We start from the raw sequence: 10724 nt of genomic DNA, 5'->3' as shown, positions 1-10724 counted from the left end.
ACTGTGCTGTGTTCTGAGCAGGAATCTAAACAGTTAATGGGCCACAGAAGCCACAAATCAATCCTTTGGTCTGAGATCAAAAGCAAGCAGCCTAGGGAACTGGAAAATTGATGCGACGCCTTTTTCCTATCCCCTTCTCTGCCTCCCACCCAGCTTCTGAATGTTTACACCAGACCTAAACTTCCCAGGGACAATTCTCAAGCAGAATTTTGCTTACTGCAAATGGGGCTTTTAGCACGGAGGATAGGGGAAGCTGAGTTTCAGTCCTGGGTTTGCTACTCACCAGCAGTGTGACCCTGGACACTGATGTGTGAGCCTCACCCCAGAAACTCTTATTCAAGCAATCTGGGCTGGGGTCTGGTCGTTAGTATTTACCAATCCCTCAAGTGATTCTCTGTTACAACCAGGGTTAAGAACCACTCCACCATTCTAGGTTTTGGGTCCCTCGCCTGTAAAATGGGGAGATTAAGACCGACTTTGCAATGCTGCTGCGACAACCAATACAGATGTATAATAGATGTATTGCCATCTGGCACAGCTAATTGTCTGGAAGGATCTTATGCCTTGAGCTAAATACACGTAGGTCTCAGGAAGGCAGCTATTCACTGATTATGTTCACACTTAATCAGCTACCTTCAATGTCAGAAATGTCTTGGCTCTGCAGGATAGGAGTCTGTGTGGGCAGAACCAAGTGGGGCCTGAGGAATGTAGTGGGATGCATTCACGATGTCCTGATCTCAGGAAATACATTCCCCCAGTCACCCAGGAGCTGGTTCCATTTGTTCCCATGTTCCCTTTTTGAGTGGTAACCCAGGGGCACTTGAGAGTAGTTAATATTGTCCTACCAAAGAATGAAGAAACAACTTTGCCCCATTTATCCAGCCACTGTTGGGACTTGGTCAGTGTGGGAGGTAGGAGGAGGTCGACAGGACACACAGCTGCATCCTATTTCCCTTTATTCCATGATTTATTTGGGCACACCAGCCTGCATTCAGTCAACAAGCATTCCCATAGGGCTGACTCTGTGTTGGGTGCCCAGGATACAGAGGTTATTTAGACCTCATGCTTGTCTTTGAGCTGTTCACAGCACAAAAGAGGCAAATCCAGTTAGCAGTGTTAAGGGTCCCATGAGCAGGCTTCCCGTTAGTGGTAAGTTGCTCGGAGAAGGGTGATGTTGGTGCAGGTGAGGAAACTTGAGGAAAAGTCTATTTTCCCCAAAGCACGTTTCGAATGGTGTCACTCTCCTGCTCATACACTTTTAGTGGCCTCCTGTCCCCAGCTGCAGAATAAGAGCCAGATTCCGTAGCCAGGTATTCACAGCCGTCCTTGGCCTGACCCCTCCCCTTTGCAGCCTTATTTCCCTCTATATTCCTTCTTGTACTTCGGTTCGACCCACACGTAACTATTTGACATTGTTCTGACACACTGTGTTCTTCTATACGTCTGCCCTTGCACAAGCCTGAAATGCTTTTCTTTCTCCATACTCTCAATCTCATTTTCTTGTCATGTTGAACTATATTGGCCGTCTACTCAACTGTCCCTTTTATGTCTGTGCATAAATTATTTCCTCTGTTGGGAATAACCTTCCTCCTGTCTTTTGTCAGGAGAAATACCTTCTAATCTTTCAAAAACAGATTCAAATGTTACCTCTTCTGGTGAGCCTTCTGGTCTCCCCAGTAATGGTGGCTTCCTACTCTGGGCTCCATTTGCTCTTTCGAGTATCTCTACCTCAATTATGGCACCAGTGTAGCTGAGAAAATAAATGGAAATAAGCAGTGGGTCTTTGCTCTCTTGGGAAACCCAGGTATTAAAGTTTGTTTTCTACCCCTCTGTTTAGGGTTGCCAGCTAGTGGCTAGTAACTTGAGTGGATTTATCTTCATATTGATCTTACCTTTCCATGGATTTGGCATCTAGCTGTTTCCTGGAATTAGATTTCATTTCCATGCAAAACAGAAAATCTCTTGCAATTATATTTTTGACTTTGCAATGTTTTATGCAATTTTTGAGTTAAAAGGCTTGAAGACCGAGGGATCAAGTGCACATGAGGTCAACCTGCAGAAGTTGGGGAGAAGAGCCAAGGGTGGTCCATGGTCAAGTTCTTGGACTCTGAAATTAGGTCAGAAAATTGGCTTTGAGTTTTATTATTCAGTCCCACTCCCAGGCCACAAGCAACTTAGACTTTTTTTTCTCATTTATTTTTATAACTGACAATATCAAATTTTTGAGAACTCAATTGGTTTTCTGTTAACCTTGCAATCTCAAAGTACAATGGAATGGAAAGAGCACTAGGTTCTAGTTGCCTAACATGACCATGAGTTCCTATTCTATAGACTTGTATCTTGAACTATAAAATGAAGAAATTAGTCTCCAAGATCTCTTCTAGCTTAAATATCTTAATTCACTTATTTGCTGTGTGTGCCATCCTACAGCAGAATTTATCATACTATTCATTTTTTTTCTGCTAAGCACCAACCACAGGCCCTGTGTCTTCCTCTTGCCCTCTGTCATCCACCAGTTAGCATCACCCAGATTTGTTGACTTCCTACAGTGCAATTCCAGGCAATTTGACATTCAAGGTCTTATATAATCTGCTTCCACCTGACATTTTCTAAGTACTACTTTCCTCAGTCACAGGCCCAATATTTCCCAAAATGCCATATACATTCAAGCCTTTATGTTTTGGTGGATGCTATTTTCTCTGCCTCTAATGCCTTTTCTGATACCAGCATTTGGTGAATCCCATGCATGCTGTCCCTAGGTACAAGACCATAAGGAGTCCTTATTTGGAATTTCAAGTGCATCAGGTTACTTGTTCTTCTTATCCCTTTCCTGCCTTGACCTGTTTTTGATATTCGCACTCTGCTCACCTTCCTAAAAAATTAGCCTTAAGATGTGTTTCTGATACCACATTTTGGTAACTTTTTTGGGGGGGAATCCAATTAAATCCAAGCCTAAAGTCTTTTCTTGGTTCTTCCCCTAATCTTAGAATCCTAACCTTAATCACTCCTCCCCCATCCATTTAACAGATCTCCCTCAAGCTGATTGAGAGATGTGGCTAAAAGACAAACTCAGTCTGTCCCTGGCTCCCTTCTTCCACTGCTGGACTTTCGGAGGTGCTTCTCTTCTGCTAGGACTTTCTCCTATTGCCACTGACTCCAGCCCCAGCACTGCCCTATCCTTTCCGCTCCGGGAATGGACATGTGGCTGATGGACCCCAGTCTCACCCACATCCTGCTGAGGCCAGGAACCAGCTCACCTAGTCATGTGCAGTAATGAAGGCACTTCTGAGAGCTTTAGATTTTAGGAAGCCATATCTTATAGTCTTATACAAAGGACCAGAAAGTTTAAATTTAAACTTTCTAGTGTGTTTTAAGCCATCACCTTTTTAAAGTTTTAAAGAACAGTATATCCTTGGTCAGAAACAGAACTTCTTGTTAGAATATATTTTTTTAAAAAAATGAGCCTTGTGGTCAGATGGATATTACTCCAAATACTGGTGCCACACATTTGTTTCTGTATTACCTTGGGTAAGTTACCTTATCTCTCTGAGCACCAGTATCCTCACATCTGGGACATTGAGGAATCAATGATGTCCCAGTGACAGAGGTAACATCACCATCATTTTACTGAGGATTTAATCCAATTAAATCCAAGCCTAAAGTCTTTTCTTGGTTCTTCCCCTAATCTTAGAATCCTAACCTTAATCACTGGTCCGCCATCCATTTAACAGATCTCCCTCCAGCTGATTGAGAGATGTGGCTAAAAGACAACTCTTAGTCTGTCCCTGGCTCCCTTTTTCTACTGCTGGACCTTTGGAGGTGCTTCTCTTCTGCTAGGACTTTCTCCTATTGCCACTGACTGACTCCAGTCCCAGCACTGCCCTATCCTTTCCGCTGTGGGAATGGACACATGTTACACTGACATCAATGATGTCAGTGATTTATAATGATCCAGCACAGGGCCACACACCATCAGTGACCCCCTTCATGCCCACATTGGCTCCCTCGAATTCTTTTGATAAGAGTCTTTTCTTGGAATCAAAACCAGGAGCTGGTTCCATTTGCTCCCGTATTCCCTGTTTGAGTGGTAACCCAGTTGCACTTGACAATAGTTAATATTGTCCTACCTAAGAATCAATGAAGAAACAATTTTACCCCATTTACCCAGGCACTGTTGGAACCTGGTCAGTGTGGGAGGTGGGAGGAGGTCAATGGAGCACACAGCCGCATCCTATTTCCTTTTATTCCATAATTTATTTGGGCATACCAGCCTGCATTTAGTCAACAAGTATTCTATTCTGGGAAAGGACTTCAAGTTTAAGGACTGCCTATTGGTTAGTAGGAGCCAGACTAAAGTGGATTCTTGAATGTCAGTCAGAAGCATTGAGATCTTTGAATTTTCACCTTCTTATTGCCCATGATACTTATAGTCACAGAGCCACCTCAATTTGTATGCATAGCAATCTAGTTTCAACATGATGTCACTGAAACTTTTAACCACAGGGATCTTGGGAGACCTCTGCATGAACTTCTGTGGGTAGAAAAGGAAGATAGAGCTCAGAGAGCAGTTGTTTATGAAGGTCTTATGGCAAACAAATCAGTACTATCAGGATTTCAAGAAGATTTTATATGATTTATTTAAATTCTAAGGGGTGTGCATGTGTGTGGGCAGTTACTGTGATTGTAGCTGCTACTGCAGTTGCTACTATTACTATTACTGTTATTACTCTTATTGATAATATTAATGACAATTCAGAAGTATTAATGTAGTGGTTAAGGTGATGGTCATTGAAGCTGGAATGCCTATTTCAAAGCCAAGCTCAGTTTTCTTATCATGTATTTGAAAAGAGGATATTAGCAGTATTTATTTCATGGTATGGTTCTCAGAACTCAGTGTGTTTATATACATGAAGAGCTTAGGGAAGTATTTGGTTAGTCAGCACTATGTAAGTTGTCATTCCTGGCACAATGTTTAGTAATATTTTCACTGTGTATAGTCATGACTTATCTTCAATTTTAAGCAATCTTTAATTGATATGGAGAATCTATGAACACTCCAAATGCCTAGGACTGTCCTGTGCATATCGCCATAGCATAGTGTGAAATTTCCTGAACTTTTCAGGCACAGAACCATGCCCGAGAGATATAGGAGAATAAAAAAGTACTCAAGGGCTCATGTTTCTCAAACTTGGAAATTCTTATGTGGGGGAGGAATGGTGGCATGTCAGTGCTACATAAAGAGAGGATAAAGATAGCATATTTTTACAGAATATCACATTTACTAGGAAAATGTAAGTAACTTCACATTAGGTAATATTGAATCATCCAGAAATATCATAGAATAAAGGTAAAGTTGACATAATTCTTAGATAAGCCATTGGTCTTGGAAGGACTCTTGTAGAGATCTGTTTCGGGCTTTACCTTTAGGACCTTCAGGAACACTTGATCAATTTTCTGTGCCCTTAAGGGTCCTTTGGGAATAATGTTTGAGAAGCACCAACCAGCTGCACCCTCTGGGGAGTGTTATCAGAAGGCAGAGTATGAGCACGGCCTTGAATAGTAAGCAGGAATTCTGCAAGCAACAGGGGTAGGAATGGGCCATAGCTTTCTGAGAACAATGTGTTCAGGGCAGCATTTTTTGAAGATCATGTTGGCAAGTTATAGTGGAGAAAGGGAAGTGAAAGGGACTAGAGTCAAGGGGACCAGTTCAGAGGCTTCTGTAGTCATTCAGGAAGTAGGTAAAGGTGTCAACTCATCATAGAAAACTTCTCATGAGGATGTAGGGTGCAGGCTGGGCGATAGAAGGTAACATAGGAGTGAGGACCATGGGCATTTGGGTCACTTCTTCACATAACTTACTTGTGCCTCCAGGGCTTGTTTGAACTCCATCTCCTATACGTGACTTCCATTTGATGGTAGAGTGCTAATGAACACACCCAACTTTATGGCTTGATGGGCCAGACAACAGCCAGTTCATCATGGGAAGCTCAGGTCACCTGGTAACTTGTAGCCCATGGTTAAATGTCCAATATCTACTAAGACCCAGTAGGGAAAGCCAGATGAGTGGATATGGAGGTGGAGAGAAGGAAAACAAAGTGAGAACAGTGTGTTGGGAGGTAGGAATGACATCAATCCCAAGGTGGAAGTAAGCCAATGTGCCACTGGCCTGAGACAGACAATGCCATACGGCTGGGGGAAGCCTTCAGAGTGTATAATCTTGGGGAAGTAACAATACATAAATTTGTATTTTCCTTTTTACATTTTAATTAAAATATTCTGGGTGTGGAATAGATATTAGAGACAGTATTTTAGAAGTTCAGAGAAGAGAGTGATAGCTTTGGACTGGATGTTGTGGAGAAGTGGAATGGGAGAAGGCTTCCAGAGGAGATGGCACTTGGCCTGAGCCTCAAAGACTCAGTAGGACTTGGAGGGAATGAGAGAGCATTGCCAACAGGGGAAAGGCATTGAGCCTGGAGTCCTTAAAACAATGCAACTTGGCTCCTGACTTTGATTCATGGGGGAGGAATTCACCCAAGGCCATCAGCCAACTGGAAGAGCTCAAAGGTCAAGGACTGTACATTTTTTCATAGCATTTCTCATTTGTTTAAGCTTAAACGAAGCTGAACCCTGCAGGGAAATGAGCACATGTTACGCATCTCCAAAGCCAGGAGGCTTCATGGCCAGGAAATTATGCTGGTCGGATAGTAATGCAAATGACTAATGCACCCTTCTGAGGTCTCATGTGGTTTGAGACCCCAGGAATCTGGGCCAGGCAGGAGACACATAGGCGGTGTCTCCAAATGAGAACGAGGGTGATTACACAAGAGGCAGCTCAGTTTGGTGAAGTGTTGTTCTGGGAATCAGGAGTGAGGTTTGCTCTCCAGTGTCCCTGAACAGGCCAGCTTCCTTCTCTGGTTTCAGTTACCTCGTGAATGTCTGGCTCTGACATACTAGAGGGCTATGGGTGAGCTGGCAAATGTTTAGCCAGGTCTGCATCCTAATGACAGATGTTAAAATCCAACCACATAGCCTTACTTGTTGCTCCCTAAACACCTGCTTTACACATCACTATGCCTTTAAACATTAAGTTCCCTTTACCAGGACCAGGCTCAGGGACAAGTCACTGTGCACATCTTCCTACTCCCCCTTTAAGATTCAGTTCATTTCTCTTTTACTGGGAAGCTCTGACTCTCACAGACAGAGAAGGTCATTGCTGCCTTGTGCCTCCACAGCACTTGGGAACACAAAATTTGCCACAATTGGGATTTTGCAAAGAAATGTCAAAGGATTATCTTTTGTTTTTCTCCTGTGGGCTTTTCAAATTCGGAGAGGCCTTTGATTTGGGCTTTTCAGATCGGAATTCTTAGCCTTTAACACTGGGCCTGCCTGGAAAAAGGGCAAATAAATGAGACACAATCATCAGAGATATGAAATTGTTCCTAATGAAGTTGGAGAGACTAATCTGTTACTTCGGTCTGTGTGAGTGGCCAATCTTTTCACCTGCTTGAGAGTTAAAAAAAAAAAATCATGAGATAGCCTCCTGATTTACTTTTCTTTCTCAGACTTGTACATTACAGGTGCAATATTAGAAAGATCACAGGGCACAGAGTTAGATAGATGTGGGTTCAAATGCAAGGTTCACCACTGGGCTTGTTATGTTTTGTTAGAAAATCCACTTAACCCTCTGAACCTTTTCTTCATCTACAAAATTCAATAATATTGACTCCAAAAGATTAGTGTGAGGATTAAGTGAAGCAAGATACATAAAACTAGCATCATAAAAGGTTTTAGAAAGTATGTTAAACACCTACTGTGTGCCAGTCTGACACCAATAACCTTTAGGGAATCCTAATTGTATATCTTGAAAGTCAGGCAAAGTAGAGTTTTTTTTTCCCCGAGGCAGAGGACTCAGAGGTGAATTTACTTTCTTCCTAATCAGGAAAGAATTGCAGATGGGTGGGCAAGGTTGGGCCAGCTTCAAGCCTGGCAGATACCCAGTTAGGCTTAGCTGTGTCTATCCTGATGCCAAAAAATGCTCATCCACAGAGCGGGGCTTTATCCTCAGGGAACGAGAGAACAGCTGCCCCCAGCTGTGCTTGCCACATGTGACTTTGCTCTGTTGAGACAAGCACTGCATGTGACCTGCTGCCCAGCGATGTCCCTTCCTCTGAGGCTGGCAGGGGCTCTTTCCAGAGCACCCCTCCTCAAAGGGGCCAAACAATGTGATTCAGGTAACAGCCGCTGATCTCCTACTCTTTAGCACCAGGCTGTTTGATCTGCGCTTGCTCACTGAATCTTCAACTAGCCTAAGAAATAGCCACATTGTGCCTATTTAATACATGGGGGGAACTAGAGCCAGCAAATCTGTGATACTAGAATTATTTGATTTATCTCAGCTTTAAAAACTGAATTCTTTCTTCTCTGTAGTAGTATAGAATGGGGAGATTTGTACGTCATCTTCAGAAGACATTAATAATCACAACACAATAATACAAATTACAGTAATAGTTAACATTCATTGAGCTATTATTAGGCTTTTTTTTTTTTTTCACACAAGTCAGAGTCTCACTATATTGCCCAGACTGGAGCGCAGTGGTGTGATTTCGGCTCACTGCAACCTCCACTTCCCAGGCTCAAGCATTTCCATACCTCAGCCTCCTGAGTACCTGGGATTACAGGTGCCCACTACCAAGCCTGGTTTTCTTTTTTTGTATTTTTAGTAGAGATAGGCTTCCACCATGTTGGCCAGGCTGGTCTTGAACTCCTGACCTCAAGTGATCTGCCTGCCTCACCCTCCCAAAGTGCTGGGATTACAGATGTGAGACACTGTGCCAGCCTAAGCAGTGGTTTTCAATGGAAATTAATTTTGCCCCCCAACCCCTGAAACATTTGACAATGTCTGAGACATGTTTGGAGTGCTATGGCATCTGGTGGGTAGAGGCCAGTGATGCTGCTAAACATCCTACAGTACATAGGACAGTTCCCAACAACAAAGAATTGTCTAGTCCAAAATGCCAATTGTGTGCATGTTGAGAAACCCTAATGTAAATAATTTCAATGGATTATGTCTTTTCATTTTTATTAAGGCCAGGCATGGTAGCTCACACCTGTAATCCCAGCACTTTGGGAGGCTGCAGTGGGCGGATCATGAGGTCAGGAGATATAGGCCATCCTGGCCAACATGGTGAAACCCCATCTCTACTAAAAATACAAAAATTAGCTGGGCATGGTGGCACATGCCTATAATCCCAGCTACCCAGGAGACTGAGGCAGGAGAATCACTTGAACCAGGGAGTCGGAGGTTGCAGTGAGCTGAGATGGTGCCACTGCACTCCAGCCTGGCGACAGAGCAAGACTCCATCTCAAAAAAATAAAACTCAACAAGGTAGATATAATTTTGTCCCTTTAAGACAAGAAATCTGAAGCACAGAGAAGTTAGGTTCTTCTTGCAAGATGGCACCAGGATGTAGTGATATTAGGAATTTGAACCCAGGGATCCTGAGGCCAGCACTCCTGACCACAGCAGGGCTATTAGCTCATTTGAAGTTCCTCAAAGTACTCAATAGAGTGCCTGGTGCTTACAGAAATGAAGAGGCTGTCCTGTGAAAAGATTATCGGGGAAGTCCTCCTGAAAGGAATCCTGAGCTAAACTCAGACTCCTCTGAGTCCCACACTGCAAGTAGGTGGCAGGCTTTGGGCCCCATCCCACCCTTCACACTTCTCAGCTGGGACCCTCCATAGGGTCATGCTGTGTTCAAATGAGCAAATGGATGTGAAAGTGCTTAGAAAAGGACCAGAGCTGTAGGAACATGAGGGATAAATATGTCACATGGACTTTTCACAGGACAATGCCTTAAAGCCTTTAAAATGTACACATCTCTACAACCTACCTAATGTGAAGTATTCATGGGTGAAGGCTACCCTAGGGGAGACTCTTCAGGCAATAAAGTCTTCCATATTATCACCCTCTCTAGCCCAGGGAAAGCTTTCATCTATGGCTTAACGCTCATTGCCAATCATGCACAAATGTAATCCTATTTAGGTGGCCCCAAAGCACGTGTGAACTGATTTTCTAAACTAATTGGACAAATTCGTTTTCTAGATTGGTTTTCTAGGGTTTTGATGGCTTTATTCTTTGAGTTTTAATCAAGGTTGTTAAGTTGACAGTATTTGACAGCACCTTGTTTTCAGTTTACATTGCAATCGTCTCAGCCAAAGGAGGTCTCCCCAGTGTTTCTTATACCCTAGAGCCTTAATTTCTGTACTTAAAAATCTCATGATTCTTTGCTAATAGAGCTCAGAGGGTCCTAGGAACTATTTGGTGAAATCTAAACATTTTATGGATGTGGTAATTGGGGCTCAGAGGAAAAGGAAATGACTGCTATTATAATAATCACAATCGTAATAAGAATTATCATGACTAATATCTCTGCGTGTGTATAAGGTTTTAAAGCTTATAAATCATTTTTATTTAACTGTTCTTGCTTGAACATCAAAGCAAAATCATTAGGCAAAAAGACAATAGTCTTACGCTGCAGGTGCAAAATAGATGAAGTGGGTTGCTTAGAATTACGCAGTTAAGAGAAAGTAATTCTTGTCCCTACACCTAAACTCATGTCTTGTGGCAAATTATTGTGTACTCTTGCCACTACATATCTCTGCACACAGCTAGTGAATAAGCCAAACCCATTTCTTAACCTTTTTATTGTTTTGAAGGGCATAAG

At 42.8% G+C, this 10724-nt stretch overlaps 1 pseudogene; it reads right to left on the bottom strand.

Annotated features, from left to right (window-relative positions):
- Positions 1-5462: 5462 nt before the first annotated feature.
- LOC129458267 (uncharacterized) overlaps positions 5463-10724 on the bottom strand; it is a 73830-nt pseudogene continuing 68568 nt past the window's right edge.

Source organism: Symphalangus syndactylus, chromosome 19, assembly GCF_028878055.3.
Source record: "Symphalangus syndactylus isolate Jambi chromosome 19, NHGRI_mSymSyn1-v2.1_pri, whole genome shotgun sequence".
Classification (NCBI taxonomy): Eukaryota; Metazoa; Chordata; class Mammalia; order Primates; family Hylobatidae; genus Symphalangus; species Symphalangus syndactylus.
This window is presented reverse-complemented; position numbering and strand designations above follow the sequence as displayed.